The 15,949-nt window shown below is 32.0% G+C and overlaps 4 non-coding genes across 4 annotated transcripts; all 4 read right to left on the reverse strand.

The window, feature by feature from the left end:
* Positions 1–2,140: 2,140 nt before the first annotated feature.
* On the reverse strand, positions 2,141–2,214 carry TRNAI-AAU (transfer RNA isoleucine (anticodon AAU)). Its single transcript has one exon. It is a non-coding gene; the product is annotated as a tRNA-Ile (tRNA).
* A 1,566-nt stretch (positions 2,215–3,780) lies between these two features.
* On the reverse strand, positions 3,781–3,854 carry TRNAI-AAU (transfer RNA isoleucine (anticodon AAU)). Its single transcript has one exon. It is a non-coding gene; the product is annotated as a tRNA-Ile (tRNA).
* A 2,706-nt stretch (positions 3,855–6,560) lies between these two features.
* TRNAV-UAC (transfer RNA valine (anticodon UAC)) lies at positions 6,561–6,634 on the reverse strand. The gene has a single exon. It is a non-coding gene; the product is annotated as a tRNA-Val (tRNA).
* Positions 6,635–15,378: 8,744 nt separating this feature from the next.
* TRNAI-AAU (transfer RNA isoleucine (anticodon AAU)) lies at positions 15,379–15,452 on the reverse strand. The gene has a single exon. It is a non-coding gene; the product is annotated as a tRNA-Ile (tRNA).
* Between the last annotated feature and the right edge of the window lie 497 nt (positions 15,453–15,949).

A 15,949-nucleotide genomic window follows, 5' to 3' on the forward strand; every position in this document is an offset into this window, starting at 1 on the left:
GGTTTTCTCTATTTCTCCGGTTCATAGAGATTTGGTTGTGATTGGGTACCTCATCAGGCCTTGTTGTCGGGACCCAAATTTGCCTTCTTCATGTAGTTGCATTTTTTGCTTCATGCATTTAGTTTTTCAGCTACTCCCTAAGTTCATCTTAAGGGGGGGTGTTAGAGTTATCTTGTATTAGCTAATAATTATTTATTTAATTATTAGTCTATTAAACTCTACGCTTAAGCTAAACTTAGGCATTTAATAAATATTGTAGGTATTTAATAATTATTCTAATTATTAAATACACATTATCCCTTTAGGGTTTCTTTAGGGTTGTATATCTTTAGGGTTTCTATTATCCTTTTATAAGGATTGTATTGTACTTGTTCATTGAATTGATTCCCTTTTTGAATGATAATTTTCTTCTTCAGAACATTTATGCTTTTTTTGCTTTATGTACCTCCATTCTTCTCTTGTGACATGTATTTGCATGCAGGTGTTCTTGGGATCTCTGAAGTTGTATTTCCTCAACTTCTTCACATATGAGCCCAAGTGAGACCCTAAAAGTTTTTGATTAAGGGAAAAGCAAGTTTTGAAGGGACCCAAAACCCCATACGAACAAGGCCCTAAAAGTTGTAAAAATAGGGATACATAATTTTCTAGAACATACATGCACCAAAATTAGAAAACACATACACCACTATGAAGAGTATGAAATTCTACCCCAAATTAAAAAAATTTCTTGTAAAAAAGAGCCCAGATGGTCAAGATATCACTGTTTGAAAATTGTTTGTGTAATTATGATGCTTGTATTGCCACGACACCTCCAAACTTTAAATGCTTGTAGACTTGGCTTTTGATGTTCGGTTTGGATGAAACAAAAGGCAAATATGACTTTCTAAAACCTTCTAAATCTAATGGTAACCTTAGATTTGACCCAACAAGCACTAATTTTGACATACACTACAAATCCATGAACACAAAAAACCTCAAAATGCATTGTAAAAATCTCTCAAAATGACTAACCAAAGGCACTCCAAAAGATTTGATACCATGGAGGATTTGGCTATGGAGGTAGCTATCCAAGATCTAGAGGCCTAATAGAAAGCACAATTACAAGAGAGAATCAATATGACAAGAATAAATTGTATTCCTATCAAGAATGCATTTGAATCGATCAATGTAATTGAATGTACATAGGAGACCCCTTGGTTAAATAGCCCGAGATGAAACGTAGGAGTGCATAAGATGATAAAGAAAATGAAAACTTATTACCCCATGTAAAGTGGAAAAGAGATAGTGTGATAACACCACTAAAGGTGGAAGTTCCACTTGAAGTGGATAAGTGATAGCATGATAAAACCACTAAAGGTGGAGACACCAAAAGAAGTGGAATGTGATAACATGATAACACCACCTAAAGTGGGAATTGTTCCTATGCGGCCCCTAAGTAAGCTTAAGTGACGTGTAATTTATACTTAGGCAAAGAACTAGCAAGGTGCAACACCTTAATTACACCAACAGTACTAGATTGATCAAAGAATTTTAGTTAAGTGTGTTGTTGTATACATCCCTTGAAGATTAATATTATACTTGCCCTCGTTCTATTCTTTCTTAAATAAGAAATTGAAGATAGCCACACTCAAAATTTGAAGATTTGACATGAAAAAAAGTCAAAGTACTCAAATCTACTTTCTAAGTACTACTAAAAAAAAAGCTCCGATTTTGGTAAAAAGAAATATATAGAATATTGTTATTTTTAAGTATTCACAAATTACTTTAGTGAAAAATTAATTAATGTCATGTAGTTTATGCTCCTATTTTAAAAAAATTTATTATTTTATTGATTTTTTAATTAATAAATTAAAATTGGACACATCTTTAAAACACATTCTTAAAAATGAAAATTTGAACATCCTCCCCCATAATTATTTTTGAAAAATAATAAATTATTACATTAATTTATGTACAAAATAGAGTGTAGAATGTAAAAATATAATCTATTTCAAAATAGGATGGATGAGTCTAACAACCACCATGTTCAATTATTTTTATTTGAGTTTTAATTAAATTGATAAATAAAAATAAAGTATACTCGACTGTACATTTTGAACTGTGAGGAGCAATAAAATGCTTACTAACGCATTTCTGCAAATGGCCTATGCAGGTCTCGAACCTGCGACCTTCGCGTTATTAGCACGACGCTCTAACCAACTGAGCTAATAGGCCACGCATTTTTAACAACTTAACATTATATTATAATTAGTAATTTACGCAAAATCAAATATGCTTATGTTGACTTGAGTTGTACTTGAGATGTATATCACACAAAGCAAAAAGACAAGCAGTTTACGTGGGTCGCTACCTTTTGAAGATCCATGAAATCTCCATTAAGTGCATTTCAGTGATGTTCTTTCGGTTACCATCATTTGACATTTCTAAACCACAAACGGAATTTTCCAAACATGAGTTTGATACCTAAGCAATCTGAACAAACAGTAACAACTCTCTGTTTTTGTCACAAAGAAATGGCTCTACCACATTTAAATGATATCATTTATTAAGCCTTCAATCTATAAGAACTGGCACACACACTAAGCGACATATTAAGTCTAGAATATCAATGAGTTTCGAATATTTAACATTTTTTAATATAAAAATCAGAACTTAATGTGTGTGATTTAAGCATCCCATAAAGACTAGAAACACGGCCTCTAAAATGTCCATGACAACATGTTTTCGTAAGTCTTTTCAATAAGCAATCGTCAGTCTTGTTGCTCTCTAACTCTCTAAGAATCTCATGTTTATTAGATTCTTCATTGCACAACCCATCCATTAGAGAAGAAATACTTTCATTGGTACAAGCCATTACTCCCGTATATAAATTTTCACCGTCTAATACCTTCTTCCTTCTCAGTGTGTCACATGTAGGTCCTATAAAAGGCAGAGAATTTGGTATGGTAGGTTTTAGATTATTTATAGTCAGTCTGATATTTTCTCCTCTTTATCCAGATAAGGTCTTGAAGCAGTTACGGTTCAAGGGAAATCTTCGTTCCTAGTACCATCTGAGAGGATAATTATCCCAGGTTGAAGAACTTTGAGTCGATGTTGAGGGCCCTGAGGGAGACTGAGGCAAGGTGAGAAGCCCAAGAGACTAAGAGAGTAGATACACCAATTGTCCCAACAAATGGGAGAAAGAGGAGAAATGAAAACTAATAGAAGAGGTTGAAAGAGATTGCCTTGAGGGGCAAGGAGCAGGTAGAGAGGCCATGTGAGTAGCCTGCAGATGGAGAAATAGGTTGTTTTCAACCCATTAAGGACTCTGTGGACAAGAGAGCAAAGACAACGAAACAAAGAAGAATTTGGGAGTAAAGCACTTAATTGGCATGTATGAGACAACTATATTTTGAGGTAGTGTGTGTTTTATGCATGAAGTTGAAGAATTTTTTTTTTAATTATTTGTGAAGTGCAGAAACATTTGTGATGATTTGTTTACCCTGTGCATGCCATTGAGGAGAGTTGATTTTGTGAGGAGGATTCATGCTAGCTGAGGATAACAAGTATGTTGGGTATATGAAAGAGTCCGGAAAGTTTTCGTCTCTAGTTTGTATGAATGCTTGATTTTTACACCTAAAAATTGTAATTCCTATATGTGCTAGAAAAATAATCACTTCTCTGCCTTTGTTGTTTGCAAGCAGAGGACTGATAACAATCACTTGAAGCATTCGGAGGTGGTGGGTAACAGTGCAGGATAAAGCAATTTTAAGAAATAAAATACCACAGCGTTTCCAAAAGTGGCCCATGCAGGTCTCGAACCTGCGACCTTCGCGTTATTAGCACGACGCTCTAACCAGCTGAGCTAATAGGCCATGGGGGTTGTTTTTTGACCAGAAATTGTTCTTTTTTGTTACATATCTCAAAGATGATGCCAAATGCTCGTTGGATGTAAATTCCAATTCGCTAGTGCAGAAAGAAGTGCGAATGCTGTGCAAAATTTGAACAAGAAAAACAGTAAATAGATTTTACGCTACCGTGGGCCTGATCGAACCCACAAACTCAGCACACGTCAATTTGTACTTTTATATATGTTAACAGCATTTTGTACTCTCTAATTACAAATAGAACATGCAACAGCAGAAAATTACAGAGAATGGAACAGTAGGAGGACGCTCCTTTTAATTAACATATTACATATATATAGATACAACTGATTTCAACATCTTATTTTAATAGATAGCTGCAGATTATTTCTGTAGATTATTGACATGCGCTGGAACTGTTGACAATAAAGATACAACTGATTTATACATTCTTCATTGACACATGTTCAACTATTTATTGGTACAAGTATAGTTTAGTTAAGAATTGTTTTCTGAGGTCTCTTAATTATTCAAGATTATAACTTGAATATATTAGAAATAAAAATAAATAAAAAAATAACAGATATCAAGTTTCCACAATTCATAAGATATTAATCTAGAGTACTTCCAGACTAGATTGTGTATGAGTTTTTTGCATCAACGTTTTGGATCACATTCCGTGATCCATCATCATGATGAATAGAGAGCATGCAGAACTGAGAAGATGATGATGGATCATGGAGATGTTGATACAAAAACTCACACACAGTCTAATCAGGAAGCAGTCTAGATTAATAAAAAAAGTAGTTAAAAAGAAAAAGGGGATTTAAAGGTTATTGTAATTTTTTATATCAATATAAGAGATTTGCAAACTTGATCATTTTGGTTTTTTTTATTTGATGAAAATATGCTTTTGGACATTTACAACAAAGTTGAACACTTGGATAGGATGCCGAAAACAAATTTAACCTTAAAGATAAGAAATATCTAAGATTGCACATAGTGTGAGCATGTTATAATGCACTTACACTATAACATGCTCATCTCATAATGTGAGGATTATTTTTTGCATGTAATAAATATTAAAAATAAAAAAGAATGTGCATCTCATGATTTTGGATCCACACGCTCTATTTTACCCTACAAACTGTGTATTCTCTAACATGAAAATATAGATTTAACAATTTTGAGAAATTCCAATCATTATTTGAGAAATATATCACATTTTTTTTCTTTTTTTCACATAGAATATTAAAATTGCATGTTGTACAATTGAAATTTTAAATTTGAATAATTATTCTTAAATTAGATCAAAATGATAAATCATCTTCCACATAATTTCTTTCATGCTTATTTTCAAGCTACCTCACCCCTACAACAAAATTAACTCTTCCCTCTATTGTTCCTCAATATTACTTATATCCTCCTCCTTACCGCTCATTTTAACCAAACATGGAGAGTCTAGAACATGTAATAAATCATCTTTCGAAGAAAAGATATATCCTGTCAAGATTTGTCTTCATGCCGACTTAACTCTCTTTTTTATATATACATCTTTATCTTCATAATATCCCATGTAACACATAGACTAAAGGTGGCACATTTGTAGGCCTTCAAGTGATTCTTATTATCTAAATGAAACCCAACTTTCTTCAACACTACTATGAGATTTTACCTTTGTTTTTTCTTTCTGCATTTTCTTATAGGAACTCTAATGCTATTATGCACCATGTATAGAGTTCCATCTATATTCTCATGAGTTCTATTCGATTGACTTGGATAACTACATGATTCACTGTCATAACCAATTTGTCACAAACCCTCAATGCCTTTGCTGTGATTTTGTGTAGCTATAAGCTGCAGCAGTATAAAGATGTCCAAATTACTCAAGACTGTATTTGTCATACAGCAAAAACCCATATTTATGGCATTGTGATTGTTTGGTTAGTTTACACGGATTAACATGTCAGCAAGAATGTTGAAATTGATTTAGACAAACTTGTAGCACTTCGAGGAGAGTACGTTGGAGAGATGCTTGCAGAAGAAGAGTGGAACAATGTGGCCATGGAGGAATATGGAACAGTTGTAGCAGCAAAAGAGACATTTCAAGTTGCTAGTTAAGGAGCAAAAAGCGAGGGTGCCACAAGAGAGACACAATGGAGAAACGAAAAAGGAGGTTACATGTGGGGACAAAAGAGTTCCCAAGATGATACAAGTAGAAATAGAAAAGTAAAGATATAGCCATGAAGCTACAAGTGGAACTAATGGAATCCCATACATGTTACAAGTTAAGAGTATCAGAACACAATAGATGCCATTGTAGATTAATAGGAGCTAATGCAATTTGTTCTTTTGTTACTCAAAGTGACTGGAAAGGAAACTTGAGAATCCTCAGCTTTGTAAGGGAGTCTTTTAAGGACATCCCTTCCATTCCTAGGGAAGATGTGGATCGCCCAACTGAACTACCATGTAATTTTGTATTCATGTTGGCTCCTCAAATGATGAGATTTTGATTTTATTCTCGTCTTGAACTAGATGATGATATTTTTATTATTTCATCGGATTTTGTTTGTATCATTTCTCTGTTCAATTGTAGCGCAGGACAGAATATTTCAATCTTACGCCGTAGTGAAAAAGGTGGAGGCTGCCAGATCCGCTTGAAAGAAAATATTAAGTCAGGAAAAGCGATTATTGGAAACTAATTTTTTTTCAGAATGGTGCTGCCCAGGTTCGAACTGGGGATCTTCAGTGTGTAAGACTGACGTGATAACCGACTACACCACAGCACCATGTTTTATAAAAATATTTTCCAAATTATTACCTCAATTAAGATTTCATATTAATAATCTTTTCCTCTTTGACAAATAAATATTTTTGAATACAAAGCCGGTCTTGTGTAATAAAGATTCACCGGAGCAGTTTGTAAAGTAGTCTTTTTTTGTTTGTTTGATTATTTTTTACCTATACTAGGATGGCATGACATGTAATCAAGATCTATCAAGACATAATGGTAAGTCTACATAAAATTTATTAGATAACATTATATGACAAAAAGATAAGTAAAAATCAAAACATAATCTTATCAATTATTTAGGCATTTTTTTGATACAATATGAAAAAAACATAGGTATAATGTAAGAATGATATGAGGAAAGTTTGGTGTCATTAATCATTCTCAGTAAATGATAATCACACATAATAGAATAGGGAATGTTGTGATGTCTTTGATTTGTTGTAAGACATCTCTAAGAACATAATTAGAGAGGTATGTGCAAAATGATATGGGAGAGATATATTGTTTCTAATGTACAAGGATAAGTAACAATAATTATAAAATATGAATTGGAATTTGCATTAGACAAACAATTATTATTATCTTTGAGAATTGTAAGAAAATTGACTTTTCTGCTCAAGATGACCATAATGCGAAGGTCATCAAGACATGCATGGGCCACTTTAAAGAGACATTGATCATTATATTTGATTGCTTCTCACATTTCATTCATGCTATAGTAGGTTGTCCTCTTCTCAAGTCAAATTTGATGGAAATGGCTCCAAAACAACTAAAAAAAGTCCTTTCCTAACAAGTATTCTCCTTTACTAAATCCATGACCATTCTAAATTGAGGGCCAATGCTAGCAATTAAAACTAGGTGAACATATACTCAACCAAAATTCTCCTCAGATCTCATGCAATCCTCTCATGTATGTGAAGAAATTATTGTGGTTGCAATTATGATAGTTAGAGGGATAGAAGCAGGTGACAATCTTAAAATGTGATCTATAGATATTATTTTGTAGTAGTAATTTGACGTTGTAATATTTTATTGTTATCCTTTTCTTGTTATATTGTTATCTTTTCAATCCAACAATTTGTATCAAAGGTAGGACATGAAAGATATGGGAAATAATTTTTTTGAGAGTTTCATTGATATAACATTTATGAATTGAAGAATCATTCAAGGAAAATGTCTTGGAATTAAGAACAAAATGAAGAATCTATGATAGCCTATATGCAAATGAATTGATGAATTTAATTGATAAAAGATTATATTATGTTTAAAAAGATTGTACTAATGCAAAAATTCTTATATATAAAAAAATGATAACAAATAACAAAATTTTGAATATTTGAGTAAGGTGATAGAAGCTTTGACCCAGAAGAAATCATATTGTTTTGTAGATCTAAAGATTAATTGAGAAAGAAATAAGCAAAGATAAATTGGAAATGTACTTCCAGATTAATGTTTGTAGATCTATAGATTGATTGGCAGGAAATAAGTAGCCAGGGAAAGAAGTTTAGACCACTCGATCGCAAAATTTTGCAGAAAGTATTCTGTATATCTATATATTAATTGGCAACGAAATAAGCAATCAGGGAAAGAAGTTTAGACAACTGAGTTCACAAAAAATTGAAATATTGTCATTGAGAAAAGGGATTTGAAGAAAGGATGGCCAGACTAAACATATTTCTAACATCATTTCATGAAAAATCTTATGATAGTAGAACAAGTTGAACTGTAGTTTTGCAGAACTGATCATCAGCATGCACATGTATTTACGAAAGTCCCCCCAAAAGAAAATTAAGAATTACTACACTATGAATTAAGGGGGAGAATGATAATGATAATGCTTAGTATGAATTTTTGCCTGTGCTCACCAAATTCTATACCGCTTGTTGAAGACTGACAACTTCACCGCTTGCAATCTAATCTTGTTGCAATCTTATTCTTATCTTCACGACGAATCTATGTTGTCAATATGCATCGCCTTCTTTTCCAACTTAAGTATTAACTGTCATTGTAAAGACACTAACACTATGTTGTTTCCTATAAATGTGTCTCTATTCAGCTCTTTTAAATTATCAATAATAATCTTTAATAATAGATATTAGACGAAATCTATAAAGTTTTGTATCTACTTTTGTGATTGCTATTGTATAACGCCTCTGATGAGGAGCGCCATTTTGAGCTCAAATTCGACAAGAATGACAAAGTTAGGATCTTTGAAACCTATCTTCTGCATGTAATTGAGGAGGCCAAAATATTGGTGCTGAAAAACCAGGACCTAAAGATTTACACAAAGAAAGGGGGTAAATTGCGCTCTTACGAGGACAGAAACCACATTTGGAGGTTGGTTGTTTTTGAGCACCCTGCAACTTTCAGAAACCTAGCACTTGACCTGGAGATAAAAGATGAGATAATGGAGGACTGTAACTTTAGTATATAGCGAAGTTGTCTTCCCTTTAATATCTTTGTAGTCGCATTTTGGCATCAGTAGGAGAGAGAGGCCAATAGTTGTATAAAGTTCAATAGTTGTACATCTTTTTGTGCTTATAATATCTAGTCTTGTCACCTTTTTTAATTTCTACCCTCTTCTTCATTGGCAGTTTGGTTATTGAGGATAAATTTAAAACAATATCTCAGACATCCAAGATCTAATTTACAAGAGATTTTTTTATTTGGGATAGAATTTTACACTCTTCACAATGGTGTGCAATAATATTTTATTTTTGGTGTTTGTATATTTCATAAATTCCATATTTTCGCAGGGGTTGTTAAGTAGTCATCATTTTGGGACCTTCCAAGACTCTGTTTGAGCTCATATGGTGACATTTTTTTGGTGTTTTTTTATTTATTGAAAGTGGATAATTTTTCTTGTAATTTGTATTGATATAATTAGACTTATCTCATTCTATATGAAAAATTGTAATTTAAGCTTGTGGCCAAATTTGGCCATCTCTATGTACCAAGATCAAGAATAATTTGCTATTTTTGGCAAGTGACATCTGTAGTCACACTATTTATAAAGTTCCAAGATTCTATATTACTAGGGGGAATCTTTGATTGAGTGAATTTGGGGAATTCCTTTTGATTTGTGTTCTTGTTTCATCATGGAGCAATATCTAATTCCACTTATAACACCTTGCAACAATGCTAAATTTAAAACTGAAATAAAAAAATTGCTTAAAATAAAATGGTTCTATAGGATAGTTCATGGGCTTGATCGTGAACCAAAATTTGTTGAAGCTAAAAAGAATAAATGGTTGAATATTTTTGAAAATTTTTTGGTTATCTATGCTTGTATACCTCTCCTGAATTATTGTTTCACATTGAAAGCTTGGATACACCAATGCCTATGTGGAGAAAATTGTCAGATTTGTCTGGAAAAACATAAAAAATTCAAGGGCATATGTTAGAAAATGAATTAATAAGTCTCAATCCATGCAATTTTGATAATATAAATGACTTCATAACAGAATTCAAGTCATAAAGAACACAATTGAAGGACTAAAAAATTGAAAAGATAAATTTACACAATTGGTACTAAATATTATTTCAAAGCTAGTACCTAAATGTTTAGTATTTTTGTTTACTTCATATGCTATGAAGAATGCCTTTGGGAGTGAGTATTCTATGCCTTTTTTTAAATAATTTTAATTTGTAACTCACTAAGGAGAAAGACAAGCTTATTCAAATGGATGTCTTGAAATCTTAAACATATCATGTTTTGATTTTAAATGAATAAATATCTTCTAAAAGAAAAGATAAGATAAAGAACAAGCCTAAGAAGAACACATAATTCACATCTAATCCCCTAGAATAACTTAAACATTCATATCCCACAAGAAAATCATCTACGAAGGAGAAACCTACTTGTTCATATCGCAAGAAAATGGGACATGGAGAAAACTATTGTTTTAAGTAGGATGTTGCTGAGTTAAAATATCTTCTTGATAAGAATAGAGTCAATTTACCTTCAAGAATGGGTGATCCATGATAGTGGGTTACACTTTTGGTGACGAAGAAAACTTGTCCATGGTGGGGAAAAAAATTATAAGCACCTTCACACAAAGAGGTCCCTTTGATTAAAGGAATTTTTATCTTCATTTGAGCACCCCCCTTTGAATGAGCATGCTCACATGAGGGGGTGTGTTTGGTCAAACCCATGGTTGATAATTTTTTATTAATAAAATAAAAGGGTTTGTATTTTTTAATATTATTAAAAGGGGGTTTGTTCATAACCTCCTTCATTTGAAGGGGTTTCAATGGGTCTGAACAAAGGGGTGTTCATTCAAACCCTTATTTTTTCCCTTCCCTCATCCATTTATAATTTTTTGCATATTTTTGGTTTTTGAGCATCAAGTTGAGGATCAAAATAGAATCAACTTGATAAACCTAGTTACAGGATCATAGTCCTCAAAACAAGCTTTCCATCAAGTATAGTTTTAATATATTTTGGTATTATTATATATAATTTTTTTTAGTTTAATTAAAGATAATTTTTCAGTAAACATCAAGTTCTTTGTTCCACACATGTGGAAAAATAGTATATTACAAAAGAAAAATGAAAAAAATATCTATCCAATTGTTATTGATGTCCTTGATCAAACAAAAAAAAATGAATTTTGATACATACAAAAAATTTAATGCTTGTAATAGTACACCTATGTCTAAATTGTAATTGGTTTGACTTCAAAATTTAATTTAAGAAAAAAATCAATAAAATAAATGTATGAAACCAAATGCACACCCTAGATATCATAGTTACAAATCTAAATTAAAAAAATAAAATAGAATTTTATCCTTCATAAGAAAAAAGTTGTGGTTTAAAGTAAAATCACTTTTTAAAAATGATGTTTACTATAAAAACTAGCTATCAAAGGACATGGAAAAAGAAATGCAATTTTATTCCAATATTTAAAAATAAAAAAATTAGAATCTATAGATAAAATATCACAAATCACTAGTTTTCATCATCTTCATATTCCTCACAGTTTAGTAGCTATAGGTGTCAGAAAGTGAAGATTTAGTTCACAATGTTCATTTCAATGTCAAGTTTAGCCAAAAAGTGTAACCCATTATTATGGGATCACCCAAATGTATGCTTCAAATTCTTCTTATCCTTTTAAATAAACATAATTTCATGAGTAAAAGACTCACACTTTTGGGATACGTAAGAATAATGGAAAAACTCTTTGTGCTACTCCAGGTCATGGATCAAGGAGATGACAACTAGATTCAAGAGCTTCTCATCATAAGACATCTTTGTAGTCTATTAGTTTTTTATTTGAGCTATGTAATATTCCACCTATTTTGATAGGAAATCATATTTATGAATGTAATTGGGAGGGGTTCTATTGATATTGGCGATGACAACTTCAATTGATTTTAGTGTGTACTTAACTTGACAATCTCCTTTCGATGTATCAAATCACTCATGGTGAATTAGGGGAGACTAAAGAGTTCACTCTTGATTCAATTATCATCAAAGACTTGGAGAATAGAGCGAGTGAATCATTCATGTTGGTGGTATTCCTTTCTCAAAATTTGTTCCTATTGATGATTTTGATTCATCAAATGATTGCCACACTTCTACTGTAGATTCTAATTTTGAGTTGAGAACTTTGGCTAGTTGAACTTGGATATTCTCACATGTGATCCAGCTCAAGCATTTATTTCTATCTCCTCCATCTATTATTGCAGTTTATGATGCTTCTTTGCTATAATTTTGGCTTCTTGCAATCCAATGCTGCAACAAGATATACATTATTTTCTTTGGATGACTACTTGATAGACATTGTGGGTTTGTTTGTGGGATCCTATCTTGTAGATTTGGGAGACACCATTGATGGAATACATCTCTTTGATGTAGTTGATCCTTCTTAATTATTATTATTGGGATTTAGGTGTCATCAACCTTGTAAATTTATGTAATTAATTACTCCCAATATTGTTTGTAATTCACCCATAAGGGATGGAGGGTTTCATTGATAGTGGTAATTTAAATTTTACTACTATGGTAGATTTTTTTTATTGGCCTTGGTAATTATCAATTTATCGTCAAGGAGTTACTAAGTTACTTTTACTGGACATGCATCATGGTAATAGTAAAATAGTAAATATGATTATTCTATGCATCTACCTTGGGAATCTACTATTTTGGAATGTTATGACATCTACCATAAGTTTTAAGCATGTTTATGAAAGCAATGAAAATGTTTAGAAGATTCTATTTTGACTATTACAACTACTATGGCATAATCTTAGTGATCTTGGTCCCTAGGAAACCATGCATGAAAGATACCTTATGAAAACTATAAGAGCATCTATAAGAGGTCATTATGAGGTGAAAACTCATGTTTCTAAGGTTAGAGATGTGGGTTTTTTCTAGTTGGTTTAGTTAGATGTTTTGTGATACCACATTGGTTTTCTCTCTAACAAATATCTATAAATTCAAAACTCAAGTTGGTAATTTTATTATAGTTGAATTGTAGATTGGAGGTAGTAGGGTGCTGCTAGATTGATCAAAGAATTGTAGTGAATTTTGTTATTGTATACATATCTTGCAGATTAATAATATACTTCCCCTCTTTCTATCATCTCTTGAATAAGAAATTGAAGATAATTACACTCAAAATTTGAAGATGTGACATGAACACAAGTCAAAGCACTCTCAATCTATTTTCTAACTACTACTTAAAAAAAGAGCTCCTATTCTTGCAAAAGAAATATTTTTTAGAATATGGTGTCCTTCCCCTAGAATATTGAGACTTTTAAGTATTCACAAATTAACTTAGACAAAATTAGTTAATATCATGTAGTTTATGCTAATTTTTTTATTCCTATAAGAATTTTTTATTAATTTTAAAGTTGAGACATCTTAAAAATGAAAACTTGAGCATTCTTCCCTATAATTATTTTAGAAAAGTAATAAAAAAATATTATGTTAATTTATGTATAGAATAGAGTGTAGAATGTAATAATTTCAATCTATTTCAAATTTGGATGAATGGATCTAAAATGTGACACTTAAAATATTATTCACAATTTTTTTTGCAAAAAAGAAGAATAAAATGAAAAAATAAATTCAAAATTAAAACCTTAACATATAGAAAGTTGGTCTTGTCCCCCACTAGGTAGGCCATCAGTTTGTGCCTTCAGTGGATTTTTTGTTTTGTTTTTGACCTATGGGTTCTACTTGTTAGTTGTTTGGGTTTTGTTAGTTGTGTTGGATGCCTGCTGGATTTTCTTCCTTTTTGGTAGTAGGCATTCTGGTCTCGTGCCCTCTCTCCTCATGAACCCTTGGCTTTTGTCTCTTGTTGGTTTTGCGGTTATGTAAAGGTTTAGGCCTCTCGTGGTTTAATCTATTCAGAACATAGTAGAAACCTATAAAAGAAAATTATTGTTAGAAAGGAAAGAGTGATCTTGACATTATTTTGAAAAAGAAATAGATCATTGTCAAAAGATGTGCAAACTTGATGGAAAGAATACTTGACATTTAGGTATTTTTCTATATTTTGGTGGTAGCATTCTTTTCGACATCGAGAATGAAGTTCAACCCTTTGGATTAGATCCCCAAGGCAAATTTAACCCTAATTGCTGGAAATATCCAAGGCCACAAATAGTATGACTCAAGAACATGTTATAATGCACCTAATATATAACATGTTCATTTAATAATGCTAGTATATCATTTTTCATGTTAAAAATATTAAATGATGAAAACGAATGTGCATCCCATGATTTTGGATTCATACACTCTATTCTACCCTACAAACTATATATTCTTAACATAAAAATATACATATTAGGAAGATTATGAGAAATTTCAATAACTGTTTGACAAATATATCACCTTTTTCTTCTTCTATTGACATAGAATATTAAATTTTCATCTTATAAAACTGAATTTGTAAATGAATTATTAATTTAAGGTTTTGAAGAATTTGAATGATTGCTTTCATGTTTTGGAGATTTTGAACGATTATTTTCATGTATATACTTTAGCACGTCGACTAAATGCGTCACATTTCTAGGCTTGCCCATTGAATCTGCTCCAAGTGATCCTCAAATCTAACTTAAACCCAATTTTCTTCATCACTACACTAAGATTATATTTTAACTTTCTTCATCACTACACTGAGATTGTATTTTTGCATTTTGTTCTAGGAACATTTGTGACGATTTGTTTATCCTATGCATGCCATTGAGAAGAGTTAGTTTTGTGAGGAACAAGAGGTTCTTGGTAAATGAAAGAGATCTGGAAATTTTATATCTAGTTTGCATGAATGCTTGATTTTTACACCTGAAAAATTATAATTTGTATATGTGCCGATGAAAAATATCGATTTATTGCCTCAGCGTTGGATGCTATAATGTGGTTCAGGTTTTCACTTCCCTTGTTAAATATTGGTCGATTTGGTTGTGTTGATCTGTGGTTTCCTCGCTTGGTGAGTTAGAAACTATATTTTTTTGTATATGTACTCCTGTGCGTTCGTGGCTTGCAAGAAGAGGGCTAAGCATGCAATCCAATAAGAATCAGATGAATATTTGTCTTCTAATTGAGGCAGCGATCTTTGCTAACAGCCATGCAACGTCTTATCTGCCACAAAAGTGTGGAAAACTGCAATTTTTGGCGGCGCTGAGAGAATGCCACCATTAATATTGATCTCAGGAGAGGAGAACATATGGTACCATGATTGAAATGCGAAAAACAATAAAATACAGTCACCACCGACCCTATAAAAATATTGGCCTATGCAGGTCTCGAACCTGCGACCTTCGCGTTATTAGCACGACGCTCTAACCAACTGAGCTAATAGGCCAGTGAGCTAAATCAACACAATTAATGATTTAGAAGAGAAAAAACAATTATGTATAATTCTCTTAGGTATAAATCTCACGTTACTCCTTTTCCACCTGTAGAGATAGTAGTTGTACTTTTGTTGATTGAGACTTATTCTTGTTAAAGGGTAATTCATCTTTTTGTCTTCCTGATTGAAATCCATTTCTCCTAGACATTGCATCCTTGTTTGTAGAGTCCCACATTGTTAATTTGGAGGATACCATTGATGACCTTCATATTCTATTTTTTTATAGCTCGTATGATGTTGATTCATCTTTGGTTGATGTTATGGGTGCATTTTCAAATCTTCTTGTTCTCTCTTTGCCCATGCTTTCTTCTATCGTAATTATAACAAATTCTCATTGGTCTAGCTATCACCATAAATTCATGGACACTGTACCTAAATCTTCTATGTTATTTGATTTAGCTTATCAGCATTTGTCACACTTTGACATCAATTGGCTTAGTGACATTTGA

Source organism: Cryptomeria japonica, chromosome 7 (genome assembly GCF_030272615.1).
Source record: "Cryptomeria japonica chromosome 7, Sugi_1.0, whole genome shotgun sequence".
Taxonomy (NCBI): domain Eukaryota; kingdom Viridiplantae; phylum Streptophyta; class Pinopsida; order Cupressales; family Cupressaceae; genus Cryptomeria; species Cryptomeria japonica.